The sequence below is a fragment of the Schistocerca piceifrons genome, chromosome 1 (assembly GCF_021461385.2).
Source record: "Schistocerca piceifrons isolate TAMUIC-IGC-003096 chromosome 1, iqSchPice1.1, whole genome shotgun sequence".
Taxonomy (NCBI): domain Eukaryota; kingdom Metazoa; phylum Arthropoda; class Insecta; order Orthoptera; family Acrididae; genus Schistocerca; species Schistocerca piceifrons.
Window position 1 is genome coordinate 108,111,019 of NC_060138.1, and position 19,373 is coordinate 108,130,391.

Here is a 19,373-nt window from a genome sequence, read left to right on the forward strand (position 1 = left end):
AGACACATTGCGCTTGCACACAGTTTTAATGTGCCTGGTAGTTTCATATCAGCGCACACTCTGCTGCAGAGTGAAAATCTCAAAAAAATGTGTGTGAAATCTTATGCAACTTAACTGCTAAGCTCATCAGTCTCTAAGCTTACACACTACTTAACCTAAATTATCCTAAGGACAAACACACACCCATGCCCGAGGGAGGACTCGAACATTCGCCAGTACCCACCACACAGTCCATGACTGCAGCGCCTTAGACCGCTCGGCTAATCCCGCGCGGCTGAAAATCTCATTCTGGATACTGTGACCTATACATTTTGTAATATAAATGCTAAGAATGAGACGTGAAGCTCTTTTAAATCTCAGCATTCTGTGTTTTGGTTTGTGTGACATGATATTACTTCTACCAATCAGGATGTGGACGTGAAGCCCGTGATGAAAATAGAGACAAATGTGTAAATATAAATTGAGATTGGAGTATGAATCGAATTCGTAGCGTAGATAAAACACTTTCGATAAATGTGTGACGTAGCAGACGCTGTTGACAATAATTTCCGTCAGGGACTTCCGAGTATAGCGATACTGTGACGTCCTGTATAGACGCTGACGGTAGTATCAGCTGCTGAAGTTTTTATTAGGATTCAATCCTCAGCCACCTGAAAAACATGCACAAAGAGGAATACAGGGGAATCAACTTTATAAGATTAATCTGAATTACGAATTATCGGTTGTGGCATAAGAAGCGAGGTGATTATTAATAAAGTAAATTACCCGATTCACAGGAAAATACTGCAGAGTTACTATACGTAGAGAGAAGAACGTAGCAAATGAGATTTCTAAAGGGAATACAGATGTGATCCGTTGCGGAATGAGCAGAATGTTCGTTTAAATGCAACCGTTTCGCAACCACGATCCGAAGAGGCGCAGGAGATAACAGCTTTTCACGTTAGCTGGATTAGCCGAATTAGATTCCAATTCAATATACAGTTAATGAACGCCGTGCTACTGAACTGTTGACGCCTGCACATTCGAATGACTGCAATTCAGAGCACTTCCAATTAATACTGCATGTAACAGACTTCGAGGTCGCACGGCTAAAATGTTTCATTTTGTTTCGTGTTAGTAAATTTACACAGCGAAATAAGAAGACTGCAGCTGTAGAAATATAAGGAATTAAAAGTTTTTGCAGTAGCTAAGGGTTAGTTAAGTTTTATGATATATTTTTCTTATAATTCGTTCTTTGACTCAGCTGGATTTGTCCTAAGCTACTAACATGACTGGCACTATCGTGGCCAGTGTGGAATGGTAATATTATTTGCCCTATACAGTAAACTCGTCTCTTCTGCATTACCAAATTACGAATTTAATACTCTAAGTAGCATTTTTGTATTTTAGTCCACATAGTTCCATCATCCATCTTAAGAAAATGTTTGACGAATTACATTCATCCATTAAGAAACACATGTACGCCCACAGAAGCAACTCTTTGCTGCCACTGTCAGTGTTGTGGAGTGAACTCTCTCTGTTTTTTCGATCCCTCTCCTTCTCTCTACGTCCATAATAAAAACTGCAGTTTCAAAACGCTGTAGAAAGAGAACCACAGCTCAGACTGACGTCAAATTTCAACAGCATATTGTTGATGCGAGTGGAAACGACATGAAACAAAAAAAATCACGAAAATTTTACCATAGGTGGCACTGTAAGTATCCCAAAGTAAAAGTGGTCGACTACAAATGACAGATATATCACATACGATAACTATGATTTGTGTTGCACATTACACTTACTGTTGAATGCGAGACTGCACAAGTTCGGCAGTCAACGGTTGTGGTAATGTCGCACCACACCAGATGGGAAAATTAGTTTTTAATCGTCCTGCTGCTAAAAATCACATAAACGGCTAAATGATATCGGTTTTAATTATCCACATAAAAAGCAAAATGGCATTGGTGTTTAATTGTCCCGGGAACAAAAACCGCACAAAATGCAAAATGACAAGATGACAAAGATTTTTAATCGTCCTATGACTAAAAACCGCATGAAAAGCAAAATGACATCTGTTTTAACTGTCTTGAGACTGGCACAAGACATCTTCAGTATGTTGTTGTTGTGGTCTTCAGTCCAGGGAGTGCTTTGGTGCGGCTCTCTTATGCTACTCTATCCTGTGCCAACCTCTTCATCTCCGAATAACTACAGCAACCTACATCCTTCTGAATCAGCGTAGTTTATTCCACTACGATTTTTAGCCCCGACACTTCCCTCCTATACTAAATTGATAATCCTCTTCCTAGTCAAGTTGTGCCACAAATTCCTCTTTTCTCCAATTGTATTGAGGACCTCCTCGTTAGTTACGTGATCTACCCATCTAATCTTCAGCATTCTTCTGTAGCACCACATTTCCAAAGCTTTTTTTCTCTTCTTGTCTAAACTGTTTATCATCCATGTTTCACTTACATGCATGGCTACACTCCATACAAATATTTTCATAAAAGACTTCCTGTCACTTGAATCTATACTCGATACTAACAAATTTCTCTTCTTCAGAAACGCTTTCTTTACCATAGCCAGTCTTTACTTCGACCATCATCAGTTATTTTGCTCCCCTAATAGTAAAACTAATTTACTTTTTTTTTTCAAATTTGTGTGAAATTTTATGGGACTTAACTGCTGAGGTCATCAGTCCCTAAGCTTACACAGTACTTAACCTAAATTATCCTAAGGACAACACACACAACCATGCCCGAGGGAGGACTCGAACCTCCGCCGGGATGAGCCGCACAATCCATGACAGCAGCAAACTCATTTACTACTTGCAGTGTCTCATTTCGCAATCTAATTCCTTCAGCATCACCTGATTTAATTCGAATACATTCCATTATCCTCGTTTTGGTTTTGTTGATGGTCTCGAGACACTGTCCACTCTGTTCAGCTGCTCTTCCAGGTCCTTTGCTGTCTTTCACAGAATTACTGTCATTGGTAAACCTCAAAGTCTATACTTTTTCTCCATGGATTTTAATTCCTACTTCAAATTTTTCTTTTGATGTTTTTACTGTTTGCTCAATACACAGATTGAATAACATCCCTGTCTCACTCCCTTCTCAACCACTGTTTCCCTTTCATAGCCCTCGACCCTTGTAACTGCCATCTGTCTTCTGTTTAAATTGTGAATTGCCTTCCGCTCCTTGTATTTGTACACCTGCCACCTTCAGAATTCGAAAGAGAGTATTCCAGTCAACATTGTTATGTTCAGTATACTGTACACCATTTTCTTCCAAAAGTTGAAATCGATGAACAGTGCGCTCTACAACAGATCGGAGTATCTCGGGATCACCTTCGGAATGCACATAGCAATGAGTACCTTCAATTCAGTTGGAACACTGAACACAACATATTTCGGATGACGCCACAGCCAGAAGATCAGGTGACCTGGAATGCCAGGCTATAGGGAAATGACGGGTGCTAATTCTGCCATATCTGCAACAGCCACATCACTGGCTGTGCCATGCACAGAGGAGCGCCATATTGAATAAAAATGATCCTGAAACTTCCTGGCAGATTAAAACTGTGTGCTTGACCGAGACTCAAACTCTGGACCTTTGCCTTTCGCGGGAAAGTGCTCTACAAACTGAGCTACCCAAGCACGACCCACGCCCCGTCATCACAGCTTTACTTCCTCCAGTACAACACCATAAAATAACATGTTAATAGAACGTCTTTGAATGTACCAGCGTTTTTGCTTACTATATACATAAAATCCTAACAATTATGGTTTTTTAATGTGTTGGATTCGTTTAGACGTTTAGTTAAAAGTTTATTGGCTTAACAATGTGTAGACTGTAATAGCGTACGCTGGTCCTTCTCAGTTGTTTAAACTGGACCTCTTACTTCCTCATGTGTTGGCGCGCATTCTTACGCTCTCGGAATTTTCCCCAACATTTCAAGAGCATTATGGGAATGTTCATCAAAGAAATTTGAGTGCGTCTAAAATGATTAAAGCCATTAATGCATTTCAGAGAAAGATGATGGATTGGAAGAAGGTAAGTAAGCAATGTTCCGAAAACAATTACATTTTCCAACACGCAACACAACTGAAGAAGCAGCAGAGAAAGCGTAAATCCTACAGTTTTGGTCACGGTCTTGAAGAAGAGTTGCTAAATATTGTCCTGGTATGGAAGCTTCTCTCTTTGGGCTTACTCATATGACATGTTAAGCACGGCAATACAGTAGGCAGAGAGAAATAACGTTGAACACCCGTTTGAAGAAATTGCTGGGAGAAAGTGGCTTAAGGTTTTCCTTAAACGTCACAAAATCACGCTGTCAGTAAGAAAGCCTACAGCATTATTCTGTTGCAAGGTTCTTTGGTTCATAAAAGAAAACACAGAGAAACGGTATAACACTCTGGAAGATATTGTATTACGCCAGCCTTGAAGCCAGATTATGTTTTCTGTAATCCAATACCTTTTTCTAATTTTATTTAGTGTTATTTTAATTATTTTTAGAATGCGTCCGATTTGGGAACTATTTTACAAGCTTGTTATATGTAAGGTTTTTGAAAATATTTTGTTTCCACATTAATTTTTGCTATATTTTCTTAGAGTACAGTATAAATGGCACTCCACATTATAAAGTAAATATTACATGCTTTTAAACTGCAATTATTTTACCATTTGCTATATTTTAAAAATCGAAAACGAAATGGGGATTCTTCTTCATTAAAATATGTTAAACACTAAATATGCAATGTATTTACAAACGCTGCACAAGACAGAACCTCATGTCTCACAAGAACAAAAACAACAGGAAATGTCGCATCTATTTACAGCGGTGTCTAGAGTGCGTTCCTTCAGTGATTCTAATATTGCTCACTAGCCTCAAACACCCACCACGAATATCACGTGTTCCTAGGTACGCTATCTTCCAAGTACAACACTTTCCCCTACGTATTAACTGAATCGATGTGAGGTAACTTAGGTTTATCTTAGGTTTTCTCCTCTGGTTTTCCAGCCTAGCCATCCCGAAGGTAATTGCCTTGTTTAATGATATGGAAGCTTTCCATCAGCAACTTTCAGCATTATGGTGAGTTTACACTAAGCAGAGCGGATTCCAGTTCCATGAACATAAATGGGATCATTACCATTGAAGATAAGTTACATTGTGTCGTTTTCGAGTTAAATTTTGTATCTGAACTTGCCTTGTGCTACGCTGGTCTTTGTACTCGTTCTCGTTTGCTTCAGACTGGTGTTTAGTATCCGTCACTGAATTGTTCATCTCTGAATTCAAGGCACTTACAAACAGCTTCTCTCACTTGCAAGCTTATTTGTAAACCGTTTGTTAAGTTGCTTTGCTCAACTTTCAGTCATGATGATAGGAAGGAATGTTAAATAACATGTTTGTTTGTGTGGCCATCCTCCGCAGCAAGCATGTACTCGTAAATACTTGTTTTGCAAATCAAACTGTCTTTTCCTCCTGCTATTTATTTTATTTACTCCATTCGCCTTTCGCCTTCTACTGTTTTAAGGCATAATTGGTGGGATCTATAATGATACTGTTTTGTTAGTTATAAATTATCAAACAGTTTATTTCGCGATTTTTTGTAAAAAATGTAATTACTTACGATTTGCTGATCTGCGTTTCCTCACATCTGGCCTGGAGGTCGCACTACCACTTTTGTCACTGTTCTATATTCACCTCTTCGTGTTTTTGCCATCCACACACTGTTCAGCATGTTTCTCACTCTTTTTTGTGGTGGACTATCGTTCTTCTGTCACTCGATACAACTATTTCGTTGTACGCTTCTTTACACAGCGTAAATGTTGCGACTCCATTACGTGTTTCATCGTCTCTGGTATGTTTACCCATGTGTCGCCAACCTAAAGAAGTATATGTTCGTTACTAACTTCTGCTTATGCTGGTTATACTGTGTGTGCGCGTATGAGTGAGAGAGAGAGGGGGGGTGGGGTACAGCCGACTTTTATTTTTTTAATTTTTTTTATTTGTAATTTTTTTTGTGGTTGGGGGGTGGGGGGCGTTGTACTAGCTGTTAGCGAGTGACTGAAACTTTGGTGACAGCTGTTTTGACTTTTCGTTTCAGTATTCTGGGGAGGGGTCATGGATGAGCGAGTATAAAGATGTTGGGTTCTATTATTATTACATTGAACACTACTTTTATATTTATCCTTTTTGTGAGCATTATTCTATTATTTTATGTATTAGTGTAAATAATGAATTGCTTGGCATGTGTACTTGGTCATTCAACAGGATATTCCCCTCTGCTTTGGTTTTATGTATGTGGTAATTTTCTTGCATACGCGGAAGGTGCATTTTATTGTTGATTCTAATTATTCTCATGTCATCTTCTCTAGTGGTTGGTTTGTGATCATTTTCTCTTAGGTGTTCTGCAAATGTGGAGTGGTTTGTCGCATATAAGGCGAAACACGTATGGAGTAAAGAAAATAAATAGCAGCAGGAAAAGGCAGTTTGATTTGCAAAACAAGGAATGTTAAACCTTTGCCGCGCGGGGTAGCCGTGCGGTTTGACGCGCCTTGTCACGGTTTTCACGGCTGCTCCTGTCGGAGTTTCGAGTCCTCCCTTGGGCATGGGTGTGTGTATTGTCTTTAGCGTAAGTCAGTTTAAGTTAGATTAAGTAGTGTGTAAGCTTAGGGACCGATGACCTCAGCAGTTTGGTCCCATAGGACTTACCACAAATGTCCAATTTTTTTTGTTAAATCTTCTGATTTCGTTTGTAGCCGCACGGCTAATTTGATTACCCTATCGATTCACGCATTGTATATGTTTTTTGATACAGTTGGGCTTCACAGATTCGTTATCTCACACTTTCTTTTTGATTTAAAGTATTATTGAATATTGTTTACATACAAAACGTGCTCCATTCACTTAAATTGTGTTTTACTCAGGATCTACTCTATGCGCGCTCAAACGACCTAAATTTATAATTGTTTTTCCATGAGATATCTCAGCAATCCAGGTAAGGCGAGGCTGACGCAGTTCTTCGAGTTACATGGTGGTCAGAGATAAATATTCATTTAACTACACACGCTCTCAGTTTCCAGCTCATTTGGTTGTGGAAGCAACAGCTGACAGAAACACATGTCCCTGCAGAAATTGTGTGATATCTTACCCATTGAGTCTGTGTAGTATGAGGTTTACAGTTCATATTCAAGTTGAGTAACCAGTTGTGTCACTATCGAGTTAACTTCATCGCCCTTTCGTTGCGCTTTGCCTATGGCTTTCCATCTCCTGTTTTCTATTTCAAAGCCAGATCGCGATAGTAACACGTCATATTGAATACCTGGGCGTATATTTCAGGACATAAATCAGGTTCGTAAATATTTAATGAGCACTCGTGTATAGTCTTGAACTGAGAGATGGCTTAGAAACTAACGTTTAACTAAAAAGAGCATTTCAAAACCGAGCTTCCAATGCGTCTGAAAAGCAAGTTAATAATCAGCATGAAATACAATTTTTGACTCAGGTCGCAGAGAACGGGACATTTAATATGAAACCATTCGAAATGTTTGTGTTGCACAGCGAGCAATGGATAGACGATCAGCTGCATCAGTGAGATCCAACCCATATATATTTTTAATGTCGCGGATGTACGTTGTTTTGAATTACCATTCGATATGGTTGCGAAGGGAGAATGCCTCTCGAAAGAAAGAAAGCCGTTAAATTATTAATTTTATATGGATATTTATACTCCTGTGTCCTTTCTGTATCCTTTTCCTATACTGTAACTGATAAGAGTAAATGTGAGTTCCTTACCAGTGGACAGTGTCAGTTGTTTGCTAATGCAGCTTAGGGGAAAGGGTAGAGAGACTTAACTTGGCCATTATGGTAGGTATCTGAGCAGGTAGTCACGGTTAGACTCTGAAGTTGGTACCATTGGCATCCCTGGTACCTACCCCCATTATGGGAAACATAAGGACGGTTACTATTCAAGTGATAGAATAGTCTTCGCTGCTGGGATTGCATAAGAATAGACGTATCTCCAGACAATCTGTGGATGGAGGTATTTGGAAATTTGTGGTAAGGTCTTACGGGACTAAACTGCTGAGGTCATCAGTCATTAAGTTTACACACTACTTAAACTAACTTACGCTAAGGACAACACACCCATGCCCGAGGGAAGTATTTGAATCTACTTAGTGTGTGATGTACATATTTGACAATCTTTATTTCAGAACTCTGGATACTAATGGGAAATAATGGAGATTACCGTAAGAGTCATTTCTGGTATGGATTCATTCATTCATTCATGCGTTTTCCCGAGAGACTGCTTTGTCTGTAACTACGTTGGCTACCACATGGTATTCAGTACAAACATACTTTATTCACTGATACAGATAGTGATGTGAAACTGCTTCCATTGTGTAAATTAAATTCACCAAATACAATTGCGCGATGTGTGTAAATGATTTTTGTGTTTTTCCAGTTTTGGAAGTTGGTGGCTGTGATCAGCTGGATCGCCACCTCTGAAGGTCTCGCTGTATGGTGGTCCAAAATGCAATGTGTAGTTTTCATGAGCAATAAAAAGGCGGAAATGATGTGTATGTTGATCTGTATTCCAATTTTCTGTACATGTTCCGGAACTCTCGGAACCAAGGTGATGGAAAATTTTTTTTGATGTGTTTACATACACCTAGTATTACAGATACTGCGTAATAGAGCATATTGTAAATGAACAAACAGAACAAACTACACAGCAACACGCTTACAAGCTTTTCAGACTGTTTCTGACCACCCTATATATGTCAATACCAATCATATTCTTAATACATTTACAAAATAATAACATTAATTTCCCTTGTATAAAGTTAGGTGTGATAGTTAAATGATTTAAATAGAATGAAGTTATCCGTTACACTTCTATTAAGAGGTCAATGTTAGATGCAGATCATAATGTGTGGGTCACTATTCTAAAGATATTAAAGTAATAAATTGTTTTACTGGAAGTCTGTAAACCAAATGGACTTCGTACTGCGACACTTTGTCAGAATCATGGGAAGGTTGAAACAGAAAGAATTTGTGTCGCGTCCTACCAGGAAATATTACTGCCATTAAAGTAGAAACCATTTAATATGTCTTGGGATTTACAAGAAGAGAAAGAAAAACAAATAAACTGATAATGAATCGCCCTGGCGTAGAATAAACAATTACGTCACTAAATATGAAATGTAGGAAGCTGGGGTATGTAGACAGGCAAATTGGTGGTTGGTTGATCCAGTAAGTTCTATGCTGGATTCCAAAGAACAAATAAAGACTGCGGCGAAGGCCCAATGATACGTGGATATACGACAGTAGAAGACCTTCAGAAGTAACACGAAAGCGTGAAGCTAAGGACTACAAGACGCAGGAATTGGCAGCTGATATTTATATTCAGCAGTGGTTGTAGAATGACAGGTGAAGATGATGATGATGATGAAATCATACAGGAATATTAGTGAGTGTTTGAGGTTTTCTTATGCCCTTGTATTATCACTAAAAGCCAATACTACAGAATATAACTTAGCGGCGAAAATATTGTTACTTCAAAAAACAAACAACTGCTGTACTCTGACGCAACCTGTTGTAAATATAAATTTTGAAATGAAAACGTCGTTCGTGAATTTGAGGTGTATTTGTCCTAAAATATCAGCGTATGTTACTAAATCACATCTCAAAACAGATAACGTCTAGAAAGACGTGACAAGTCGTGGGGTAGCGAAGTGCACGTATACAGATGGCGGTAGTATGGCGTACACAAGACATAAGAGGACAGTGCATTGGAGGAGCTGTCATTTCTACTCACGTGATTTATATGAAAGGGCTTCCAACGAGATTATGGCCACTTGAAGGGAACTAACACACTTTGAACACAGAATGTTAGTTGGAGCTAGACAAGTGACATATTCCGTTTGCAAATCCTTCGAGAATTCAGTATTCCGAGAATACCAAATTTCAGACATTACTTCTCATCATTTTTAAGCTGCGTCAATGAACTTCTCGCTTGGAAAAAAAACGTGTTTCTGTATTTTTGGAAATGCAACCCATAACGAGCTGAAACAGGGAATGCAACGTTTTATGAAAGTATTTCCCTACGAAGGCACTTTCAAAGGTAGATCTTTGAGAACTAGGATTTGGCTTCTCGGTTAGAAATAAAAAAATACATGTTTCAGTGTTTTTTTGGAAGTTCAGCCCCAAACAGATTGAATAGAGGATGAAATATTTTAAGAAAATTTTCCCTTATATTAGATCATTAAAAGCTAAATATCAAAAAGCTAAATATCAAAAAACTGGTATGTTCCTTCTCGGTTAGAAATAAAGAAATGTGGTAGGGGACGAAAGTATCTGTGGAAATGTCACCACAGGAACTCAAAAAGCAGGGATAACAAAGACCTCCAACTCAGCTAGCAGAATCGCTTTTGGGTCAGAAGAACGTTCGGTAAAGAACATACTTCTACAGCCTTAACTAGAGTGAATAGTTTAGAGGATATTGCAATTAGTAACTACATAATAATTCCATTACATAGAAACAATAACAATCTGTGCAGACCATACGGCTTACGCGAGAGAAGCAGAGGGTGTTGAGCTAGTTTTTCTATACACAAACAACTTTTATGTGCAAGTAATGTGAAATAAAAAACTTCCACTGAGCACCGGTTTTCCGACGAAGAATTTCACTATACCGCAGACAACTGGTTCGGCTTAGAGGTACATGGTGTCTTGTAGTTGAGCCCACTCCATTTCCTGCTGCTGAAGCGGAACATTGATCGCGAACAGCCCATTACTCAATCTGTATTAGTGACGCTACTGTAGCGCATAACCACAGGCGATCATGACAGCCACAAACCCGTTAGTTCGTGAAACATATATTACACTGATCTTTCCAAAGGTGAAAACATACTTTTCTTGCAATAAAAAGCGTTTCTAGAATGTTTCAACGAAAGCATATTACGTTCGCACTGGATCATTCAAACGGATTCTCTACGCTGCACAAGTGTACTGCTTTTGCTCTAGGACGTCTTACTCCTGGAAGCAGGTACGCTTCTTGCTAAGGCAGGTCATTCAGTAGCAGCAGCGTCGCTGAATAAAGAAAAATGCGTCATAGGGTTGTCAGTTGACCGAAGCGTTGCTGTAAATTAAACACTGCAATGTCAGTGTTATTTTTTATGGTGGATTTAACCCACCTACATTGCATGTCAACTCTCAATCATGGTGTAATGATGTTCGGGCAAATATTGTCACATGTGCACAAACACAGATAAAACGGAATACTGTCAATATTTCGGCTCTGTGTCATTTTATGAAGGTTGTGTTGAGCAAGTGACATGCAGCGTTGTCTGACGTGTAGATTATGCTTGATAGTGACGGTTAGGAAGTGATTTAGTGTAGCCAACCATAGCGACGGCAAGAGAAGAGCTACAACTCTCGTTAAGGCGCGTGTTTTAGGCATACTAAATTTCGATGACTATGTATCTCCTGTTTTCGTGGCTCATGTTGCCTTTCCCAAGGTAAGAGCCACCACAGTTGCCGTTCTTTAAAATTTATTCTCCTCACCAGGAAATGAATTGCAATACTGCCCATTTACTTATTCTTTAGTAAATACTGCTGATATCGAATGTATTTCAGTTGCGAGATATGGATCCTCGTTCGACAGTGTATGCCACTCCCTCGATCAACATCGCGTAAATTTTGACTACCATATGATGTTTTACATGAAATTACAGAATATACTTATAAACCAAAAGCTTCTGACCAATATCCACCACGAGAGAAAATTCTTTCTGGTGGTGAGACGCTGTAAACAGAATACATGAGCGGAGCAGAGAAGAATGGGGAATCCTTCTAGAGACTATTCGGACCGCAGATTGAGAAATCGACAAACAGCAGATTGTTATAGCATGGAAGGCAAGAACAAGCATCACGGAAACCGAAGTGCTCGCGGAAATAACTGCCACACCAGAGTCTGCGGGTGGGACTGACTCATAGATATGGGGAAAGTAGAACTGGCCTTGAAAAGCTTCACCATAGAACTAGCCGGCCGGCCGTAGTGGCCGAGCGGTTCTAGGCGCTACAGTCTGGAACAGCGCGACCGCTACTGTCGCAGCTTCGAATCCTGCCTCGGTCATGGATGTGTGTGATGTCCTTAGGTTGGTTAGGTTTAAGTAGTTCTAAGTTCAAGGGGACTGATGACCTCAGCAGTTAAGTCCCATAGTGCTCAGAGCCATTTTTTATAGAATTAGCCAAATGGGAAGGAAATCGGTAGATCTTATGCACATGTACAGATTAACAAATGATCATAATTTCGGAAAAACTGGATAATTTATTCAAGGGAAAGAGCTGTACAAATAATGCAATTCATTAACGCCTTCGCTCTCCTCTGGCGTTTGGCTTGGGATTGAATGGCACAGTTGCTGGATGTGCTTCTAAAGGATATCGTGCAAAATTCTGTCCATCTGACGCGGTATATTGTCAGAATCCCGCGCTGATTGGCTGTCGCTGCCCATAATGATTCAACTGGGAAGAGATCCGGCGACCTTTCTGGCCAGGGTGGATTTTAGGAAGGACGAAAAGAAACAGTACAAACTCTCAACGTGCGAAGGTGGACATCAAATTGTTGAAAAGTTAGCGCAGGGTGGCTTGATATGAGTGGCAACAAAACGGGACAAAGAATGTCGTCGATATTTTGCTGTGCTGTTAGGGTGGGCTATAGGACGGGTGGTCTCCCATTGCTGTCTCGGGCAGCCGGCCGGAGTGGCCGAGCGGTTCTAGGCGCTAAAGTCTGGATCCGCGCGACCAGTACGTTCGCAGGGTCGAATCCTGCCTCGGGCATGGATGTATGTGATGTCCTTAGGTTAGTTAGGTTTCATTAGTTCTAAGTTCTAGGGGACTGATGACCCTAGCAGTTAAGTCCCATAGTGCTCAGAGCCATTTAACCACTTTTTTGTCTCGAGCATCGCCAGACACGTATCGCTGATAATCGGGAATCGTCACTGATGATGATGAAGTCCCATACTCCGTGACAGAGCGTAGGGGAACGATGCGAGAGACCCGCGCCACCGTACTGGGCAAGGTCCTAGTGGAGGTGGTTTGCCATTGCCTTCCTCCGACCGTAATGGGATGAATCATAATGACGAAGACGACACAACAACACCCAATCACCTCGAGGCAGGTGAAAATCCCCAGGAATAGAACCCAGGACCCCATGCTCGGGAAGCGAGAACGCTACCGCGAGACCACGAGCTGCGGACTATCGTCACTGAATACAATTTTTTTCAATCAGTGAGATATAAGGCCGAAGACGTGTCTCGAGACGTCCTGGGCAGCGGTGGGGTACCACGCTGACTGTCGCCTGCCGTACGGCCATACAACCAGGAGTAATGGCCTGGTGTGTCATTTCTTTTCATGGCAGGACCGCTTTGGCTGTCACACACGGCGCCCTCACAGCGGTACGTCGACGATATTCTACGGTCAGTTTTGTTTCTTTCATTGCAAGCCATCCTATACTTAAATTTCACAAAGGTATCGCCCACCCGCACGCGGTGACAGTTTCTACCGCTTGTCTTTTTGATTCCCAAACCCTACCTTGACTATCAAGGTCACCAGATCTCTCCCGAACTGAAAACGTTTGGAGCGATATGGGCAGGGCTCTCCAACCAGGTATGGATTTTGACGATCTAACAGTTGGACGGAATCTCACACGTATCCCTCAGGAGGACATACAACATTTCTGTGGTGTCACCACAAGGCACCATACTTGCAAGGTTGTAGGCTTCAAATCGGCCGCGGTCCGTCAGTAGACATCGGACCCGCGAGTCGCCACTGTCGACGCTAGCAGAGCGAGCGCCGCCACTCGGCTGGTCTTACGAGACAAGCTAGAGCACTGGGCAGTTCTACAGCCGACTTTAATAGGAATGGTTTTGTATCCCGCCTGGAAGGCGGCGAGTGGGTCTGCTCCTGTAAACTGAAGGATAGGCCGAATATAGGTAGCGAGGAGGAGCAGGTGAGGTAAAAATCTCTCGGTACAGCTTTGAGGGTAAAGGTGGTTCTACTGTCTCACTACAATAATAACTAGAATTCATAATAACGTGAATACCTAACTTTGCACTGAGGAGCACGTCGTCTACTGGAATCAAATGGGCAGAATCTGGAGCGGCGCTCGTAGAACTGCACAGCGCCGGCTAGAGGTCGCTGTCGTCTGTGTCGGTGTCGTAGTGCTAACCGACGAACTTGCACCTACGCCGTGGCATCGTAGCTATCAATACCACAAATTGTGCACTTGTTATAGCTTCCGAGATCTCATTTGCAGAGACGCTAGTTAGCACAGCCTTCACCTAAGTCAGTAGCTACGACCTAGCCAGGCGCCACGTACAGTTTATGCATTGACAATTGATCTATATGTGTGAAGCAATCAGAATTGTAAAGAAGTATTCGCAGTTCAGTCTGCAACTGGACTTGTAAATATTATTGTACAAAGTCAAGATCGACGTTCACCCACCGCTGATGCTGAATTAAAGCTAAGTATTTAATTGTATTTCTGTCTACTAACTTTGAAATCACCTAAGATGTTCCAGATACATCCCGTCAAGTATAGTTCATTGATCCTCACGTCAGCCTACGTGATCAACACGTGCAATTAATGGCCACCCCTCATGATCAGACTAAGAGTCAAATTGCGTGACTCAGCCGGGTCACCCTCTTTCCATAAGGCCCATAGTTCCGCCTCATACATAACAATTTCCCTAAATCAATGCCGAATAACTGCTTGCATATAGATCAGATGTGGATTAACGCGTTACTGACTTGCTCATTTTGCCAAGCTCTTGAATAAATCATACAGTTTTTCTGAAACTATAATCCATTGTTTGTCTCCACATGTACATCACATACACAGATTTCCGTCCCATTCGGGTAATACCTTTGTGGTGCGCTACTTTTTGTCTTTGAATGTATGACAGGCTTACATTATCTGCAGCCGGGCGGTTGATATGTTGGACTGCCTACCTTAAGGTGCAAGAAATATTTTCCGGACCACCCTGTATAGATTTCGGTCGCATGCTCGATTCCAGGTCACCACCAGCAATGGAGGGTGAATCTTCGACGATACCTGTCACTCATCCCGACAAAACGCCAGAAAAATAACTCAACAAACGTTGGTCGAGGATAGCAATGAAAAATCCCGGCAACAAGTGACATTGAAGGACTCATCAATTTTGTAAATATGATTTATTTATTATCATCAACTAAAAACGCCACAATTTGCGGTATTGTCGGTCATCGTTAACCTCACACCAGCAGTCGATCATCGCAAAGATTTTACGTGTCCACGCAGCTTCGCCAACGGTGCCACACGTCCCAGGTGTTATGAAATAAGGCCACAAGGGACAAGCGTGTAATTCCGTCTAAACTTAAGGCTGAGTTTCCATCTGCTTCCAGTGTACACATTAGACACGTCGTCACCCTGTCGAGCTGTACATTCAGTGTTTGTGTCCAAAGGACAGTATTTTAGTAATTGATTTCAGAACATCTAGAGTATAAGATCTACGGACCTGCCATATCACACAGCCCAGTGTCTTTGGCAGATTCTTTATTTACTGTGGAAACCAAACGGCATATCTGTATAAAAAATTACACTGGTATTCCTGTCAGTCACAGCAATGGAATGCTTTAATGATAAATGTCATTGAGTACTAAATAAAGAGCAGTTCTTGAATAAAGTAGGCTTGGTAGCGTAAATAATGCTCTAATGACGCGTTTCAACTTTGTAGGGCATCATTAAATTATCATGGAATGATAAACATTTGTGAAAATGCTACAGAATAAGCACGCATCCAGATCGAGCTAACCATGGCAAGTCCTCCTCGACAGTCATGGCTCAAATGGTTCAAATGGCTCTGAGCACTATGGGACTTAACATCTGTGGTCATCAGTCCCCTACAACTTAGAACTACTTAAACCTAACTACCCTAAGGACATCACACACATCGATGCCCGAGGCAGGATTCGAGCCTGCGACCGTAGCAGCAGCGCGGTTCCAGACTGAAGCGCCTAGAACCGCTCGGCCACAGCTTGAAAGTCATGACGGCAGGTGCAAGTTGGAGAGCTTTTCTCTTTTTCCCTCCGTTTTCCTCTCTTTTTCCTCTGTGTGTGCCTTATACAAAAATGTTGTGCATAGTATACACAACTGTTTAACGTATTTGTTAATATAAAGCTATTCATGCTCAAAAGAATAGATAATACCGTTTCGCAGTAATGTTTTCTGCCTCGCCTCATTGTTTTTCTGCGAACTTCTTCTGCGAACCATATTAACCGCTCTTTATTAGCGAGTGGAATGCAAGAGCGCAGCGTGTCCTCTAAAAGACTTGTTTTATCTACGAGCCAAACATTTGAAATGTCATGAACACTTACATTCTATAGTGGCGTGGGATTCCTGACGCATTATTAGCTAAACATTATTAGCTAGATAAAACTTAAGATTACGACATATTTTTTCTCGTTTTTCGTTTATTATGAAATAAAGCCCATGCAGATTCGTGTACTAGTTCTGAAATTAGCGTGTTCACACGAACAGACACGAATGTTTTGGATAGCTTATAGCTCAATCACTGAATCACGATTTTCTTTTCGCTATACGATTTTGATTAGATAAAGCCTATACCTTGCGCCAGTAACGCTCAAGTTACGCGAAAAAACCATACGAAAAGTTATGTAATGGTTTTGGAGATTATCGTTTACACATACACAAATACGACAGCTTTGCAGTGTATTAATAATAAAATAGGTAAGAGAAGTTCCGAGTTTGGCCCTAGACGGGCCAATCGGGACCGGATCGACAATCGTGTCATCCTCTGCCAGTGGCCTCGTCGGAAGCGGTTTAGAGGGGCACGTGGTCAGCACCTGCTCTCGCAGCCTTTGTCGGGCTTCTTGTCCTTTAAACCGCTACTAATCGGTCAAGAGTCTCTTCCGCTGTCCTCACGAGGATGAGTGCACTGTCTACCAAGTAAAGATCCTTAGCAGTACCAGGTACCGAAACTGAGTCCGCCACATGGCAGCTAGCTGTGCTGAAGACTCAGCTAAAGAAGCGAACGTTAGGACATGAGTGCAAAAAGTTAGTTATGATATTGTAACAGAACTTCTCCTGCCCACCGTCCAATCGTGTCCATTCTGAATTACGTTGAAAAATATAGAATCGAGTACATCTTGCAAACCTTTGTATTGACTCTTAACAGATGCAATATTATTCTGCCACTTTTTTTTTTAAGTGTTTTCCATGTGTTCCTTCTCTCAACGATTCTGCACAGGACCTCCTTATTACTTACGAGATATTTTCTCTCTCATCATTATTAGTCTTATATTCAATTATTATTCTAGACTGCAATTCTAGAGGTGTAAAGTTTTACTAAGGCCTAAAAGCCTTATCTTATCAGTCCACATAATGTTTCAAGATGCAGGATAGATTGTACTGAGAAATAATTGTTGAGAAAAACATTCGATACATTGTTATATTTTAGGAAACCAAACGAAGAACACCGTATCTTGCGAGCCGCTTGAATCTGAGCAGGCAACGGCCTCACTCACTAGCTTCAATGCTAATGAACTCGGAAACGGGACAACGTACCGACTTTTTGGTTTTGTTTTCTGAAAAACATTTCTCCATCTTGCAATACGACCGAGACTCAACAGTACTGTCGTAAATTCTTCTGCATGTTTAGTTCAGCAGATCTGTTTCATTTAATTGTGCAGATATGCGAAGATAACCACACAATAATTCTCTCGCACCAGCACCAGTCAACCTCACACTAATGTTTGAACGCTACGTTAATGCTTCAACAATTATAGATTAGTTCGACAAAGGATTATAGTGATGAAAAAAAAAAGAAATCATGTGTGTGCCTTTCTGTTTTGTATAAAGTGACTTGATGTTCCTTTACATAACCGTAAATTACCTACCTCACAAATGAGTAAATTATCCAGAATACCTGGCTGGATGTCAGCATAACAATTAGGGATTCCAACAGGCAGAACAGCCATCAGAGGGTACTAGTGTGGTTCGTGTTGATTGCTGTTAACAGTACTGGTAGGATACACACGGGGCGCGAAACGCAGCATATATTGAGTGATCCCTGCGAAGCCACTTGTGTAAGACAGTGTAATCAGCACTTGTCACATTTAGAAGGGGGCCACATTATGGGCCTCCATTTGGCTAGCTGGTCCAGTCGTGCAATACCAAGATTTGTGGAGCATCCGGATGTCACATTGAGGGCATGTCCACTCGTCGTAAAGGTTCCAGTCGACGACATCTAACCATTGCAAGGGAGGGTCGCATTACTGTGCACCAATCACATTATAACCCATTCAGATCTGGGCCTGCGACCCGAAAACGAGTAATAAGCTCCTGCAACTTTCTGTATTGTCTTGTGCTACTGGTCGGACACTAGCAGCAGATGGACTAGAGAATAACCGTCCCAAGGCCGTCGTTACTACCACAACCCAAAGGACTACCTTTAGAGTGGTGCTATGACTGGGAAGCATGGACTGTGAATGAATGTGATTGCAAAGTTTTGAGCGATGAGTTGCGGTTATGAATTACCCCAGATAACTATCGTCGACTAGTATAATGGTGACCTGCGGAAAGATCTCCTTCTTTGAAAATTCGTCCTCAGCAATGTTATTCATGACATCCTTGTGTAGGGAGCCGTCGGGTATAATTCCAGGTAAAGGCTGTTAGTGACTGCACGAACTCTGATGCCACAAAGATACGTCACGGCCTCCTGTGAACTCATGTCTCTCATGATGCCGTTTTTCAACAGGGCAATGTTCTCTCACACATGATATGTGTCTGTCTGCGTGATTCTAACCCCGTGGCCAGTATGGTAATCATGTCTATGACCGATAGAACATGTGTTAGACTGGCTCAGACCTCAACTCTGTCTCAATGCGAGTATCAAGGATATCAAGAATCTGTTGCAATAGTTGTGGACCAGGTTGCCTCAGGAGAACATACAATGATTTCACGACAATCTATCCAAACGCATTTCTGCGTGCAGAATGTAAGAATGCATGCTTATCATACTAATAGCTGAGATCATACTGCCAAGTTCCTTCTAAATGGTACCCGACACTGCAATTATCGAAATATCATCACATACCCTCTCAATCGGTAACAATTCATTTCACTTTCTCCTTCCCTTCCAGGTGGTTCACTTTTTTGTCAAGTGGTATACGGTTATACTGAAAGCTCAAGTCCTGAGTCGACCATCCATTCGTTTCTGCTTACAATAACAGGAATCCTTGGAGCAGCCAGAATTGGAAACCGCTCGCTAGCCCATCGCAACCACAACAGAAATACCAAAAGATATGTTAAAACAAGCAGTGGGACA